Source organism: Eurosta solidaginis, chromosome 1, assembly GCF_040869045.1.
Source record: "Eurosta solidaginis isolate ZX-2024a chromosome 1, ASM4086904v1, whole genome shotgun sequence".
In the NCBI taxonomy this organism is placed as follows: Eukaryota; Metazoa; Arthropoda; class Insecta; order Diptera; family Tephritidae; genus Eurosta; species Eurosta solidaginis.
Window position 1 is genome coordinate 374,671,524 of NC_090319.1, and position 15,922 is coordinate 374,687,445.

At 35.4% G+C, this 15,922-nt stretch overlaps 1 protein-coding gene across 3 annotated transcripts in view; it reads left to right on the plus strand.

Moving 5' to 3' along the window:
• stumps (DBB domain-containing protein stumps) overlaps nt 1-15,922 on the plus strand; it is a 192,887-nt gene that overhangs the window by 104,761 nt on the left and 72,204 nt on the right. The window lies entirely within an intron of this gene.

Below are 15,922 nucleotides of genomic sequence, written 5' to 3' on the forward strand. Positions count from 1 at the left end.
CTAAAATGTGAAGGACTGCACGACGTTCGATCTAGACTGCTCGGAATCATGGACGGTGTGGAGAGAAGAGAAAAGTTATCCGGAAGATTTTCGTTTCCGTGATAGCGATGGCGGGTATCGAAGGAGGTATTATGATGAGGTTAACGTTTGCATGAAGATAGTGCAGCGAATAAAAACCCAGGGGTTTGGCTGGATACGTCATGTGAATGGACGAAGACGCTCCAGCCAAGGAAATATTTCAGTCTATAAAGCAGTTTTGAGAGGCAGGTGAAGGAAGAATTGACGTTTTTGGAGCTCCTAATGGGCGTCAGCTATCAAGAAACAGGGATAGCTGACGTCACTTGTGACGAAACAGTCAAAATCGCTTATGCGGTTAAGCGCCAGTTAATGGTGGTGAATGAAATGCCTCTTGCAACTAGTTTATTAGGATTTTTGCTCTGAAGACTTCATCCAACTACTCACGCGTCCAGGTAATTTTGCAAACTCTGTATGAAACAAATTCTCAGCGTGAATCCAGATACTCGGAAGCTCCTTCCAATTCATTAGTGTATTCCGGTTCAACGTGTCCTACGATTTCACTTCAGATCAACAACTTGGATTTTGGTATCTAACCTATCCACTACCTAAAACCAGTATCTTAAGGTCGATTATAAGTTGACCCAATCAATTTAGTCATAATTTGCCATAACACAAAATTGAAGTACAGCAACGGTTTAGTTAGTTCGTTCCGCATCATACTGACAGGACACTATGAACTCCCCTTTCATGGATCTTTACCTTTCAATTGACACGGTCAGGGAGTGCTACATCACTTCAGGTTAACCGTTTATCTCCCCAGAGAAACCGGTAACACACTATTAGCTTATCAAGCCTCCCGTATCTTCTTGGCGTACTAGCACTATTTCCCTCCTCCTTTTGCTTTTGCACTTTTCAAAGTACATGGTTTCTAGCTATTCGTATGTTGGTCCGTCGCTATGCCTTGCAAATGTTAAGATTTGTCTGGTTATCACAGCTACCTTGCCTCTTCTACGAACTAGGTACTTAAGGTATCCAAAAAATAGATATGTATGTGGTCTTCAGTCTGTCGCGGCTTCTTTATTCTGCCTCAGTTCTCGCATTTGTGCTCGACTACAGCTCCCAAGCGCTGAATAATTCTTAATGCTGGCACTGTTAAAAGGTTTTCTTACTTAACCTGACTCGCATCCTTCTCCCTTATTCTACTTTGTTTCAACTCCTCAGCATATCCCTCACTAAACTAACTGACTATCTGCTTCCCTCGCATTCGAAGACCGCCTCTTCGCTTGTAGAGATTTCATCTGCCTTGACTCCCAACCCTGTTGTACTTTCTAGTTCAGACCTCTTTTACTTAGATCTTGCTGTTTTGGCTGCATTTACAAGGTTGTCACTTGTTTGGAAATAAAAAAAATTAAGCGAGGTATGGAAATGTGATAAATGGAATTACTAAAGGATGTATGCCTTTATAATATTTCTTAGTTTCCATGGTTGCTATCTAAGGTTACAATCAAATTTTGTTGTACACATATGTGCTAAAAATTATCGGTCATTGAAGTGACAACTGGGCCCAGTCATATGCTTTTGACTTACATACAAATGCCCTTTTAGTGCCACGCTTCGTAACCGACCACCCGCCTTTCCCATTTGTAAAGCCGATCAGGAGCAACTGTTTTTTCCGTCCAGCCGCGACGCCTAAATGTCCTATAGACATTTTATGCGCAAACAATTTAAACAATTGCTTTTCGATTGCGGCGCATAGCCGCCACATTTGCATACTAAATTTGCTAATATAGCCAACTTGTCAACAAACAACGGCAACATAGTAAAAGGGAGGAAAAAAAACTGCACAACAACACTGACAATCAGCACGTTTTGAATGATATTGCAGGCGGCGCCAGTGAACACATTTTGTTAATATAACTATTTATGCAAAGTGTAATAAATTTAAAAATACTTTAATATCATCAACTTATAAGCGCATATCTCACTTAGCGGAAAAAGGAGTAACTCTTTGGGTTAGCTCCTGTACAACTGTCGGCAATTTATATGAATTTATTGTATTTGTTGGTGCTGTCGCAAATGAACTCAAACGCATAACAATTTATTATTATTTTCGAAAAATTTATGCATGTATAAATAGATGTTGTTGTTGTAGTTAGTGCTGTTATTTTATGGTTATTTGCTTGACATTGACAGCAGTGAAAATGATTGAACGCATTTGTCGTTGACAAAGAATTGCTGATCATCACTCGTTCAATCGTCAATATTGTGGCAGGTTAAGGCGCGTCTGCTCGAGAGCCACCATTAGAAGCCCCGTCTGTGACAAGTAGGAAGCAGTTGTGAGCGCATGCGCGAAATTTCAATGATATTCACATAGACACGCTCATGCACCCGCAAACGCAAATTGGAAGTGTTCAAATTCACCTTTCTATCGTCATGTGTGTGTGTATGTGTGCCATTTTATACAACTAAACCAAAAGCTAAACAAATAAATTATGTTCAAACAAAATACTGGTGTATTTTTCTTAGGGATTATGTGCAGTTTATTTCATTAATTGGCAATTTAAATGCTTCAAATGATTTAATGTTAATTATTATTTGATTATTGAAAGCCAAAAAAAAAAACAAACACAAAAAACATGTGTTGACTACATTTATGGGATCACAAATTGAATAATAGGAATTTCTTTGGAGTTATTTATGGGTTTAGAGCTTCATGGATGATGTGAAATTTTCATGTAAATATAAAGTAATAAATCATTTAGAATAGAAATATGCATAGTTTATGGTAAATGGTAGAACTAGGCGAAAATTATTAATATTAATATTTTTTTAATATTTAAATATACACTTTAAATATATAGTGTTTGGTTTTGTGGTGCATATCTTATTAAAAAAAAATAGCTTTTTCAAAAAACTATGAATGGGTAATTCCAGCGATGAAAACAGCACTACTAAAAACTTTTGAATGCCAAGTACTCGTGAAGTTCGACGTGTAAACATACAGGTACAAGCCAGATTTAGATTCAGCGCATCATAAACCTTCGGAAATATATAGTCCGGTTTCTGGGTATGAGGTGCTGTCGGCCTGTGTTATTGGAGGCCACCGTGGAGTGGTGGTAGCGCGCTCCGTCTACCACGAAAATCCTGGGTTCAAGTCCCGGCCAAAGCAACATCAAAAATTTAGAAACACGTTTTTTCAGTCAGAAAACAAGTTTTTCCAACCGGGGTCGCCCCTCGGCAGTGATAAAGCAAACACTCCTGGGTGCCTAGCAGATGCCGTTCGGAGTCGGCATGAAACATCTAGGTCCCGTGCCGCCCATTTGTAGGAAAAATTATAAAAAGCACGACGAAAATTGGAAGAGAAGCTCGGCCTAAATATCTTCGTAGATGTGTCGTTGTATTTTTTTTTTTATAATCGATAACGCATAGTTATCGTCGAGTAATCGGCTTCTTATTGGTTAGTTATAGGTGGGTAACAAATGTGTCATCAATTTTATATTGAGACTTTAACGGCATCTGTGGCATAACAAATCGAAGAGTCGTCGCTAAAAAATCGATGAGTCGTCGATCATAAATCGATAATACGCCGATGACAAATTTTCAGCAGTCCGTTAAGTAATCAATAATTCATCGATAGTAAATCGATACCTTTTGTTATAACAAATCAATATTGGTCAGAGATATATAAGAGATAAATAGTCGATAACTTTTAGGGAATAAGTCGCAAACTATTTTCATAAATTTTTGATAGGAAATATACAGGTTTTCGTCGAGAATAAATCTATAACACGCCGATAAAAATAAATGACACGCCGATAACAATATGATAAATTTTCGATAGCAAATTTCACAAATTATTTTATTTTATTAAATTAATTAAAACATTAATAAGTGAATAGTGCTCCTTTTGTTTAAAAAAAAAATTGACAAATGTTTAAAATATATTCAATAATTTTTCTAAAAAAATATATAACTCATCGACAACTTGTGATAAATCGACCTTTTCGACAGTAAATCCATAATTATGCCCTAAGAAATAGACAACCTTTTGAAAAAATATCGATAAATACTTGAAAAATGTTCTATAACTTTTCGAAAATAAATCGATAAATTGTTGGTAAAAAATCGGTATTTCATTGGTATTTCATTCGATAACTCATCAATACCTCGTCAATAATACACCTAAAACAAATTAATAATATAATTTTAAATTCTAATCTTTTCCTCCTCTGCCCTCTTCGTTCCTTTTTCTTTTCTTTCCTCTTTTCTTTTCACTGTCTTGCCTTGCCTTAATTTGCTCTCTGATTTCGCTCATATTAACTCTTCAACGTACATTGCGTAGTGAGTATACTTACGTTTACTTTCTGCACAAACATTCTTTTAAGTCGTAAATTTTGAAATTTCTTAAATTACTGGTTAAAGAGGAATTACTTGAAATTTCTTTGGAATGCCCCTACTTTGTGTTTTGTGTTCCCATAAGTAATGCACTATATTTTAAGCTTCTTTATCTAGGTGTAGTATTTCTGTTTATTTCGCTCACTTAATCCCATTTATATTCATCCTTCTGTAAATCCGGTGCTATGCGATATATCAACGAGGTCCTTCCCAACATTGATCAGCCGTCCAAAGCCAAATTTTTACACACACCATTTTCCTAAATTCTATCTCTTTTTGTACATTGCTGCTTGTAGTAACCACTTGGTAACACCTTACCATAGCATTGGCTTCATTCGCCAGTAGATTGTTGTTAAGGGATTTAGTTTATTTGCACAGCAGTGAACAGAGAACGGCTGACAATAACTTGACATATTGACATATGGACAAATGACAGACAGCGTATCGACAATTTAAATTCACAAATGATCCATGCCATCAAATACTGATATGATGGTCTGGTTAAATTTAGAGAGAACTCTTCGTAATGCGATTATTTGGACATACATACATAAATATATGTATGTGGGTAGAATAAATATAAGCTTGCAGGGAAACCAGTATAAGTGCAAACTACTAATGGTAAGTTGTGGTTTATACTCCCTCGTAAAGATTATGTTGTGGATCCATATTTTGATCGGATTCAAGGTAAGGTTATGAACTTCCTAATCGGTTCATACACTACTGGTCTACCGAGAGCGGCATTTATAGTGTCAGATTTCCCATTGTTGATACCGTTCTCCATATTATCTTAAGCAGCCAGCGTGAAATACTTATGCAGACGTTACTTCTACACTATTCACAATACTTCTTGCGGTCCCTTTGAATTTACCCCGTTCAAATGACCTCATAACGAAGGATGTGAGCCTTATTGGCTACAAATTTTCGACATGCATGAACTTATCCCCTGTAACTTGCCCCTCGGCCTGACATGAATCGCAATAGCCTCACCTGGATTTAATCCTATCAATTCTCACAATATTTTTGTTATTCTTTAGAGCTGTCCTATACTCCTGCAAGTTACTCCTTAAGTTGTAATCATTAAGGGGAGGATGGAGATTTTACAATAGGTGTATAAGGCTTTAACCTTTTCATTGAGGAAACACCTCTATCCTCCCTAAGGTTAGACAAGTGCCTTAAAATTTTTTCTGGTGACCTCGATGGCAGTTAAATTGGTGGTTCTTAAAAACCTTCCTCAGACTATATTGTCTGGCAGCTCCACTATATCCAAGAAGATTGGCCCACATGGAGCATTTTTAGACACTTCCTTGTTCTCTACAAGAAGGTTCCTAGGACTTTTCAGAAACCAGGAGAACTTCTTTGTTGTATGCATAAAAAATATTTGATATTATAAAGCCAAAAATATACCCCTTGGCTTGCCTGACATTGGCTTCGCAAACCATAAAAGCCCCCACGCCGCATGGAACTTGGCGCTATCACCGACCAAGTCTTTGGAGAGCTCATTTACGACGTAGACGAGAAAATTATCGACACTATTAGATATAGCCGGCCAGATATGGCGGCCACCGTGGTGTGATGGTAGCGTGCTCCGCCTATCACACCGTATGCCCTGGGTTCAACTCCCGGGCAAAGCAACATCAAAATTTTAGAAATAAGATTTTTCAATTAGAAGAAATTTTTCTAAGCGGGGTCGCCCCTCGGTAGTGTCTGGCAAGCGCTCCGATTGTATTTCTGCCATGAAAAGCTCTCAGAGAAAACTCATCTGCCTTGCATATGCCGTTCGGAGTCGGCATAAAACATGTAGGTCCCGTCCGGCCAATTTGTAGGGAAAAATCAAGAGGAGCACGACGCAAATTGGAAGAGAAGCTCGGCCTTAGATCTCTTCGGAGGTTATCGCGCCTTACATTTATTTATTTTTTTTATTAGATATAGCCATGTCGATGGCATTACATTACTGACTGTCCGGCACACAAAAATATTGTATGTGACGTTCGATAAATACCTGTATTTTTTTGAAATGCAATCGCAATTGCCGCTTAGGTTTAGAGCCTTAACAAAATACTCAAGTCCCTCGCAGGCAGCAATTGGGACAAAGACAAAGGCCCAAAGCCGCTTATAAATCAGTTTACCAGCAGCTTTTGTGTTTCGAGTCTCCAATGTGGTCACCGAGCTTGAATGAAATATACTGGAGGAAGCTGCAACCATGTTAAAACACAATAATATTATCTACACAGTTAGGCTTGTAATCAGAAAGAAACGGAATGCTGAATAAGCAGTTTCTGTTAAATACTCATAAACCTGTGCATCCTAACAGGCAACTAATTGATGAGGCTCAGCCTTCCAGAGATACAAGGGGACAAATGAGGAAGCACTACGAAGAGATCCGGCACACGACAATTCTGCTGGTGGATCATATGTGTAAAAACAGGTCTCAGCCTCAACCACAAAGTGTCGGATAAATTGTCGGCGAACCCTATTCTAAGAGTTCCATATCCGAAACTCATAGTAGAGAAAATCAGGCTTTCCAGGAAATGCGTCTGACTCTAACATGACATAGGTAAACACTTACTTATCCAGAATCAACCCCGACATATGCAATGTCTGTACACATGGCACCAATCCTCTTTTCAATTGCAATGTGGAACCAACGCCTCTAACACCCGCGTCTCTTTGGTCCAACACTTTCGAAACTGCAAGTCTCCTTGAACTTTCGTTAGAAGATATCGATGACTATTTATGTGTTATCGCACCTTTTGAATGCGACGAAGCACTGCTAGAAGAAATATATTAGAACCTTCTCTTTGCTGTTGCCCGTTTGAGTAAGTTGACACACCTCCTGGAAAGGTATATGCCGTTTGTGTAGCATCTATTCAATCGTTGAGCTTCGAGCGTCTCCTAAATCCACTCAAGTTGGTACAACGTCACAAGTACTAATATCAAAGTGTTCATAACCGATAGCCAAGCGCCCATTTTATCTTTCCATAACTGAAGTTCAAATTGGAGTTTTTGCTATGAAGGCCCATCATCATCGAGAAGTAAACCCACGGCTGCTAAGCTAAACAGATTTCGGTGTTTATTAACAACGATCCACATCACGTTGTTATTTCAAGCTGCCAATTCTCCAAGTCCGAACATTAGCCTTTTTTGCCTCTGACCGAGGGCCTCTAAGGACACATTGCTCTTATTTCAGAACTATCTAGTCCAACATCGGGAAAATTGAATTCTGCTGCATTTACTCTAAAATCCTGGTAGTATATCAGCCTCCACTTTACTCATTTAGAACGCAAAAATATTCCTACAGGGGTCAAATACTTTTTTGTCATCATACATTTTACTTAGGCTCATTAACCTGGCTTAATGTTTAACTTGCTGTTTCTAGCTTGTTTACAGCTATTCTAAATCAACCACCATATTTTTGCTAGTCTTTTTGCTGTTACAACGAAAACTCTGTTTTTATCGACAAACGTGCCAATACGGAACAACGGAAGCGAACCTTAAAATTTATGAGTACAATTTTGACATAGAAATTCTGAACAGGTGCCATTTCCAAAGTGTTGGGCTAAAACACACACAAGTATAGTACTTAACAAAGAATAGTTTGGCGCGTGCCAATTTTTTGTAGCTCTCTCATTAGCATATGGCCAGTTACCTTTCAATAAGGAAGTGCCTAACCATAATTGGCAATGTTGTTGCTACTTCTTTACACGCGCCTACTGTCCTCATGCAAACTCTCAAGTGAAGAGCATACTAATGGTTAATTTTATTTGACGTAAAATTTACTTTCTTGAAAATGTGATTTTTCATTTCTTTTTTATGTTGAATGTAACGGTAATTGGCCTCAATGAACTGCAAAGTGTTGAAAGCGTTTTAGAAATCATTCGGAACTGCTGTCAGTATTCGTCAAAAAAGCTTCAAACATCTTTCAGCATCTTCAAAGTGAATGCTACCCTCTCGCTGACTTTCAACTTTTTCTCTTGCTTTTGTATATTTTTCTAGCGCATCTGCGCTTGATTGAAATTAGTTGATGGAAAACGCATTTCCGCAAAATTTTCCTGCTACAGAACTAAGTCACAAAATGCGTGAATAACGTTTGAAAACTAAAAAAAATTTTAGTAACAAGTTTTTTTATTTTCGAGCGCTAAAACACATGTGGCATTCACCTGTAGATGAAAATTTTGTGACTGCGTAATTGTGTATAAACATTACATTGGTTGAAAAAAAAATCTTTCTTGTATGCTAAAAAGTATCCGTTCTTTCCTCCTCAAAGATGGCAGCGCATTAGAACGCTAGAACTCACTGCCATTTGAGCAGTCTTGCGTGCTCCGAACTGAATAATTTACTAAACCAACTATTTTGGAAGCAATGTGGTTTGTTCGACCCCTTCAAATCTTTCAGAACATTCCAACCGTTCATTCCCTAAAAAGCTTGGACCACGAGAACCTTTTCTGCTATATGTGCAGATGTATATCTTCATTTTAACAACAAGATTTGTCTCGCTTAGTTGTGGTTGTTATTTGGGTTGCAACAGGATTTGATTCGTATGTGTAAGTTGAAATATGGGTTGCGAAATCTGTGAAGCTATACAACTGAATATTTGCCAGGAAGTTCTTCGAATCTGTACGTTTAACAAACTCTGGCGTGTCTACCATCTTATTGAGTTCTACGGCGTGCGCTATATTTGGTTTATCCGCTTGTGGCTCGGTAGATTTTACATCGAGAAGAAGTTGCCAATCTATATAGATGCTTCTTTTCTTTTGGTTAATCTTTGCTCGTAACAACCCCTGCAAAATATATCGGCAGATTAGACCCCACTTTGGGTGCTACTATTAATCGACCCATCTGAAGTTCGGTAGCTTAAGCATCTAGAATAACCTGTAAAACCAAAAATCTGCATATTGCGCTTGACAGCTTCCTTAATCCAAGCTTCCTTAATCCATGCCCTTAAAAACCCCTGGAATCTCTGTTGGTCTGTTAATTCCCTTATTGGACCATTTATTGTATGGCCGGCCGATGGATCGATAGCGTTAGTACTTAAATAGCTTTTGAACCTAAAAAAGCTGCATATTGCGCCTAAAAATCCCCTTAATTCTTCGTAGAGGAGCCTCTAAAATCTTCGTCGCCCGACTGAGTTCCACGTTATTCAGTAACCACCCTATGATCTGGTAGCTTTAGTTTCGGGACGAAGCTGTAAAACTATTTATCTACATATTTCGCTTGCCTACTCCCTGAATCCTTGCGTTTAATAACCCCTGGCATTTCTATCGGCCGATTGGGTATGTGTGTTGGGCGTCATTTTTGAGTGCCGGCCTATGAATCGGTAGATTAACTTCAACAAAATCTCTCGATTGTCTACTGCAAAGCTATAAGTTAAACCAATTTTTGACACATAACTCCAGTTAACATTGTAAAAGACCTGGCCGCCGTTACCGAAATATGAATGGGCTGAGAAAATTGAAATCTCTTTATTTCCGAGGGAGGTGCTGTACAAACATACAGCACTTAGGAACATTTTTTAGTAAAATGGAAATTTGTGCCTCCGGAGTCAGAAGTTCAGAAGGGATATTTTAGTTCCGCCTTGGTCCGAAATCAGCTTATCGGTGCCTCTGGGATCATATCCATGCATGTTTCAGGTGGACAAGATTCCGTCAGTGAAAAAATAGTCAAAGATCTGTTGTGAGCTTACTTAAAGGAGGTATAGAGAACAAGATAAAAGCAAGAGGGTAAAGATAACAAGAAATTAGAAGAGACACCCACTGCAAGGTCCATCGTACCCAAGCCAAGCTAAGGCAAGAAATAAAAAAGCACACTTTGGGCGACTGATTCCATGTTCGAAGTTTAAAATACCCAGGGTTCCTTCCAAGAGAATAAAATTTCGCACGGTTCAAAGAAATAAAGGGTAGTCCCATAGGTCGCATTAGACTAAGTAGCCCAATGCCTAAACTTTTCATATTAAAAATCTATACGTGCCGCTTTTGTGCACCAATAGAGGGAACGGCAGAGTGAAGTCTTAGTTTTTCACGGTTTTGCAAACTACAGCTACGCACCCACAACTCATCAAATTCACTTGTCATACGCATGCTCACCACCACACCTCCGCTCCCACTATTGAATCCCAAACCGCTGCTGTCTTCTTGGTGGTCCAACTCAGGCGAGCAATACAACAACAGTGCTGCGGTTTTCCAAAACAATTTCCTACGCTTTTTGCTGTCGATGAATTTTGAAATATTGCAGGTGATTTTGGGTCAGACGTCAATTTCAATACAATTACGGCACGTCAATCATACGTTTATCGCAATTGGCGTTTTCACTTTGCTACCAGCGAAAAGCATTGCCATACAAGAATTGAAGAAGTGTAGGAAATTCAAAGCGCCAAATGTTGATGTTTTCATTGTTTTGGTTTCGAATTTGTTTTTTTTTTTTTTTGTTGTATTTTTGTTGCACATGGAATTCAATGAAATGTTTATGAACTGGTGCACATATGCAGAACTGTTTACTTATGTGCATTTGTTTGTATGAGTGTTGTGTGTTTTTATACGCACTGTTTGTTGTTCTTACGCTGTAAAATGTCTTACATTAACCAAATAGTTGGGAAAGGGGTTACGTAGGGCGAAGGCGGTGCGTACATTCCTTTAGGTATATGAGGAAGCAAAGCTATCAAAGAACTGTTCAACATCTGTTAATCAGATTTCAATAAGTAGGCACGCTTTTTTTGGCTCAAAGTTTACGTTTACTATACGGAGACCAAATTTTCACGAATTCTAGGGAGTTCCGTGTACAACGGAAATTTTGAAAATAAACTGGCGTAGTTTAAGCTAAACTAATATACTTTTTAATACCATGCCCATAGTCAAGCATAATGCTTTATGTTTTTTTGCTATTTTTTATGACAAAATTTTGTGATCGGGAAGAGAATTTAAACTTAAGGAGAATTACCCTTTTCTGTAGAAAATAAAAAAATAAATTAAATAAATTAATAAAAAAATTATAAGATTATTTTAATCATTATTATATTAAAATTTAAAAACTCTAGAGATTTTATTAAAAATTCAAAAAATACGACAAATTTGTTTGAGAGTTGAAATCCGATTATATAAAAAAACAAAGCAAATTTACAGATTTAGCTCACAAACAAATTTTTTGTAATAAAAATAAATTTAAAATAAAAAAATTTCAATAAAATTTAAAATAACCCAGCAGAAAGAGAAGTTATTCTCTTAAACCCTCTTTTAAAATTCATAAAATGCTTACAAATTAAAAAGTTCGGCAATTGAGTTTTAAAAAAATTATTTTTACAGATCGGATAAAACTATCTAAATATAGTATTTTTATGCCAAGACATTTTGGTTATAAAATAATATAAAACTTAAAATAAAAAAATGTTAATTAAATTTTTTTTAAATAAAATAAAACAAAACAGATGGGTTTTTAATGAAAAATATTAAGCTCAAAAATAATAAACTTAAAAAAAATACAATTGACAAATTTAAAAAAAAAGTATGTATTAAGTTTTTATACAGCTCGGAAAAAAGCAATTGAGTTTTTATTAATTTTCTATAATTTGTTAAAAAAATATGATTTTTTATATTAAAAATTACTATTCTTGAGCTGGATAATACGAAATACAAAAAAAAAACTATTTTTGTTGTTAAAAAAAAATAAAATAGCGTTTATTTTTAAACAAGAAACAAATTCATTAGAAGCAAAAATAAATGTCTATAACATCAAAAATATCTTTTGATAATGAAAATAAATTTTAAAATTTTTCAAGAACAATTTTTATTTTTTAGTAAAGAAGAAAGAACCTAATAATGTTTTTTTTTTTTGTTAAAACTATTACCTTAGAACTCTTCACTTAAACTAAAGACAGACACATAAACCACAATTTTTTCAAAAATTATTATTTTCTGGTATATAAAAAATTCAAAATAATTTGAGTTTTTCTTTAAAAAAAAATGGATACAAAAACTAAATGAACAATTAAACTTACAATTTATAATATATTATTATATTACAAAATTCAAAAACTATTCCTGGGAAAGGCATATTTTTTTATTAAAGAAATAAGCAATAATTTTTGTAGTATAACAAAAAAAAAAACAAATATAGTATTTAATGTATTTTTTATAGATCGATTGAAAAAAAAGAATATATTATATAATAATATATATAATAAATAAATATAGTATTAAAATTTTTTCAGTAGTCGATTTTTTGTTGCGAAAACAAATAAATTTAAGAATAATATTTTTTTTTTTAAATTAAAAATACTTAGAAACAATTGTATAATAATTTCTATTTTTCGCGGGTTCGAATCGAGCTCAAGGCCTAACAATAATTTTTTGTCATTATTATTGTTATGATAAATTTTTTCTTAATTGAAAAAATTTTTAAATTAGAATAGAAGAAAGAAAAAATTTAGACAACTGCCAAAGCTCGTTGTATAGATCCATTTCGGGAACTGCTAAATTCCTTCATCGGCAACGTTTAGGCGCCGCTGCTATAACCATTCAGCCACCACAGCGGTTTTTTGTTTGTCTTCATTAATCCTACTTCCATTCTGGTTCGTGCCAATTGATATTCACAACACTGCGACATCTGTTGCAGAATAGCTGTGAAAATTGGACTTGTTTGTTGGCAATGCTGCCATAGTGTCATATTTTATTGACACTTTTTTCCCCGTGGTCTGGGATGTATTAACAATTTTTGTTGTTATATCGGCCTACTGATTTTAAGATCGCGGGTTCGAATCGAGCTCAAGGCCTAACAATAATTTTTTATCATTATTATTGTTATGATTAATGAAGACAAACAAAAAAACCGCTGTGGTGGCTGAATGGTTATAGCAGCGGCGCCTAAACGTTGCCGATGAAGGAATTTAGCAGTTCCCGAAATGGATCTATACAACGAGCTTTGGCAGTTGTCTAAAATTTTTTCTTTCTTCTATTCTAATTTAAAAATTTTTTCAATTAAGAAAAAATTTATCATAACAATAATAATGATAAAAAATTATTGTTAGGCCTTGAGCTCGATTCGAACCCGCGATCTTAAAATCAGTAGGCCGATATAACAACAAAAATTGTTAATACATCCCAGAGCACGGGGAAAAAGTGTCAATAAAATATGACACTATGGCAGCATTGCCAACAAACAAGTCCAATTTTCACAGCCATTCTGCAACAGATGTCGCAGTGTTGTGAATATCAATTGGCACGAACCAGAATAGAAGTAGGATTAATGAAAACAAACAAAAAACCGCTGTGATGGCTGAATGGTTATAGCAGCGGCGCCTAAACGTTGCCGATGAAGGAATTTAGCAGTTCCCGAAATGGATCTATACAACGAGCTTTGGCAGTTGTCTAAAAATTTTTTCTTTCTTCTATTCTAATTTAAAAATTTTTTCAATTAAGAAAAAATTTATCATAACAATAATAATGATAAAAAATTATTGTTAGGCCTTGAGCTCGATTCGAACCCGCGATCTTAAAATCAGTAGGCCGATATAACAACAAAAATTGTTAATACATCCCAGAGCACGGGGAAAAAGTGTCAATAAAATATGACACTATGGCAGCATTGCCAACAAACAAGTCCAATTTTCACAGCCATTCTGCAACAGATGTCGCAGTGTTGTGAATATCAATTGGCACGAACCAGAATAGAAGTAGGATTAATGAAAACAAACAAAAAACCGCTGTGATGGCTGAATGGTTATAGCAGCGGCGCCTAAACGTTGCCGATGAAGGAATTTAGCAGTTCCCGAAATGGATCTATACAACGAGCTTTGGCAGTTGTCTAAATTTTTTCTTTCTTCTATTCTAATTTAAAAATTTTTTCAAATAAGAAAAAATTTATCATAACAATAATAATGATAAAAAATTATTGTTAGGCCTTGAGCTCGATTCGAACCCGCGATCTTAAAATCAGTAGGCCGATATAACAACAAAAATTCCTATTTTTGTTTTTTTTCGCCCAACAAGTCGAAATGATCGAAACACTTTTTCATAATAAAAATAAATACGCAAAAGTTATTTAAAAACATAAAATTATATTTTATTTGTTATTTAAAAGACAATAATAACATAACATAAAATGAAAAGATATTTTAAAACTCTTAACATGTACAAATAAACTTTTTAGGGGATCTTATATAAAAATTTTTATGTTTTACAAGTGTTTTGATAAAAAGATTAAAATATATTCGTAGATCGAAAACTTTTTAGGTAAAAAAAAAAAAAATAAGAGTTACCAATTTTTTTTACTTATTTGACAAAAAAAAATTTCAAAAATACCTTTTTAATTAAAAATAAAAGCCTTAAAAAATGTTTTATGGTTTATTTATTTATTTGTGATTAAAAGCTTAAAATTGTTTAATTTATTATTAAATAAAAAATGGACCACACTTATGAAAAATGCATGTGATCTGGAATCAAGAAACGACCCTATTGTGCGAAAATACCGTTCTTCACTTTTTGAGTGATTCTTATAGGCAATTTAACGCTCTTTCCAAAGGAACTAGTTTTCTATCTTTCTTAGTTTTTTCACAAATCGCATTTAAAACCAAATCGGACCACAAATAAGATTTTTTGAAATATTTCGATCCATGCGCCACCTATCGGAGTTTTATACTCAGCTGAGCAGAGCTCACAGAGTATATTAACTTTGTTCGCATAACGGTAATCCGTAACGGCATAAACTAATCGAGATAGATATAGACTTCTATATATCAAAATGATCTGGGTGAAAAAAGAAATTCATTTAGCCATGTCCGTCCGTCCGTCTGTAAACACGATAACTTGAGTAAATTTTGAGGTATCTTGATGAAATTTGGTATGTAGGTTCCCGGGTGCCCATCTCAGATCGCTATTTAAAATGAACGATATCGGACTACAATCACGCCCACTTTTTCGATATAGAAAATTTCGAAAACCCGAAAAAGTGCGATAATTCATTACCAAATACGGATAAAGCGATGAAACTTGGTAGGCGCGTTGACCTTATGACGCAAAATAGAAAATTAGACAAATTTTGGACAGTGGGCGTGGCACCGCCCGCTTTTAAAAGAAGGTAATTTAAAAGTTTTGCAAGCTGTAATTTGGCAGTCGTTGAAGATATCATGATGAAATTTGGTAGGCACGTTACTCCTATTACTATATGTGTGCTAAATAAAAATTTGCGAAATCGGATGACGAACACGCCCACTTTAAAAAAAATTTTTTTTAAGTGAAATTTTAACAAAAAATTTAGTATCTTTACAGTATAAAAGTAAATTATGGCAACATTCGACTCCAGTAATGATATGGTGCACCAAAATACAAAGAAAATTTCAAAATGGGCGTAACTCCGCCCTTTTTCATTTAATTCGTCTAAAATACTTTTAATGCCATAAGTCGAACAAAAATTTACCAATTTGGTAGGGACATAGATTCTATGACGATAACTGTTTTCTGTGAAAATGGGCGAAATCGGTTGAAGCCACGCCCATTTTTTATACACAGTCGAACGTCTGCCC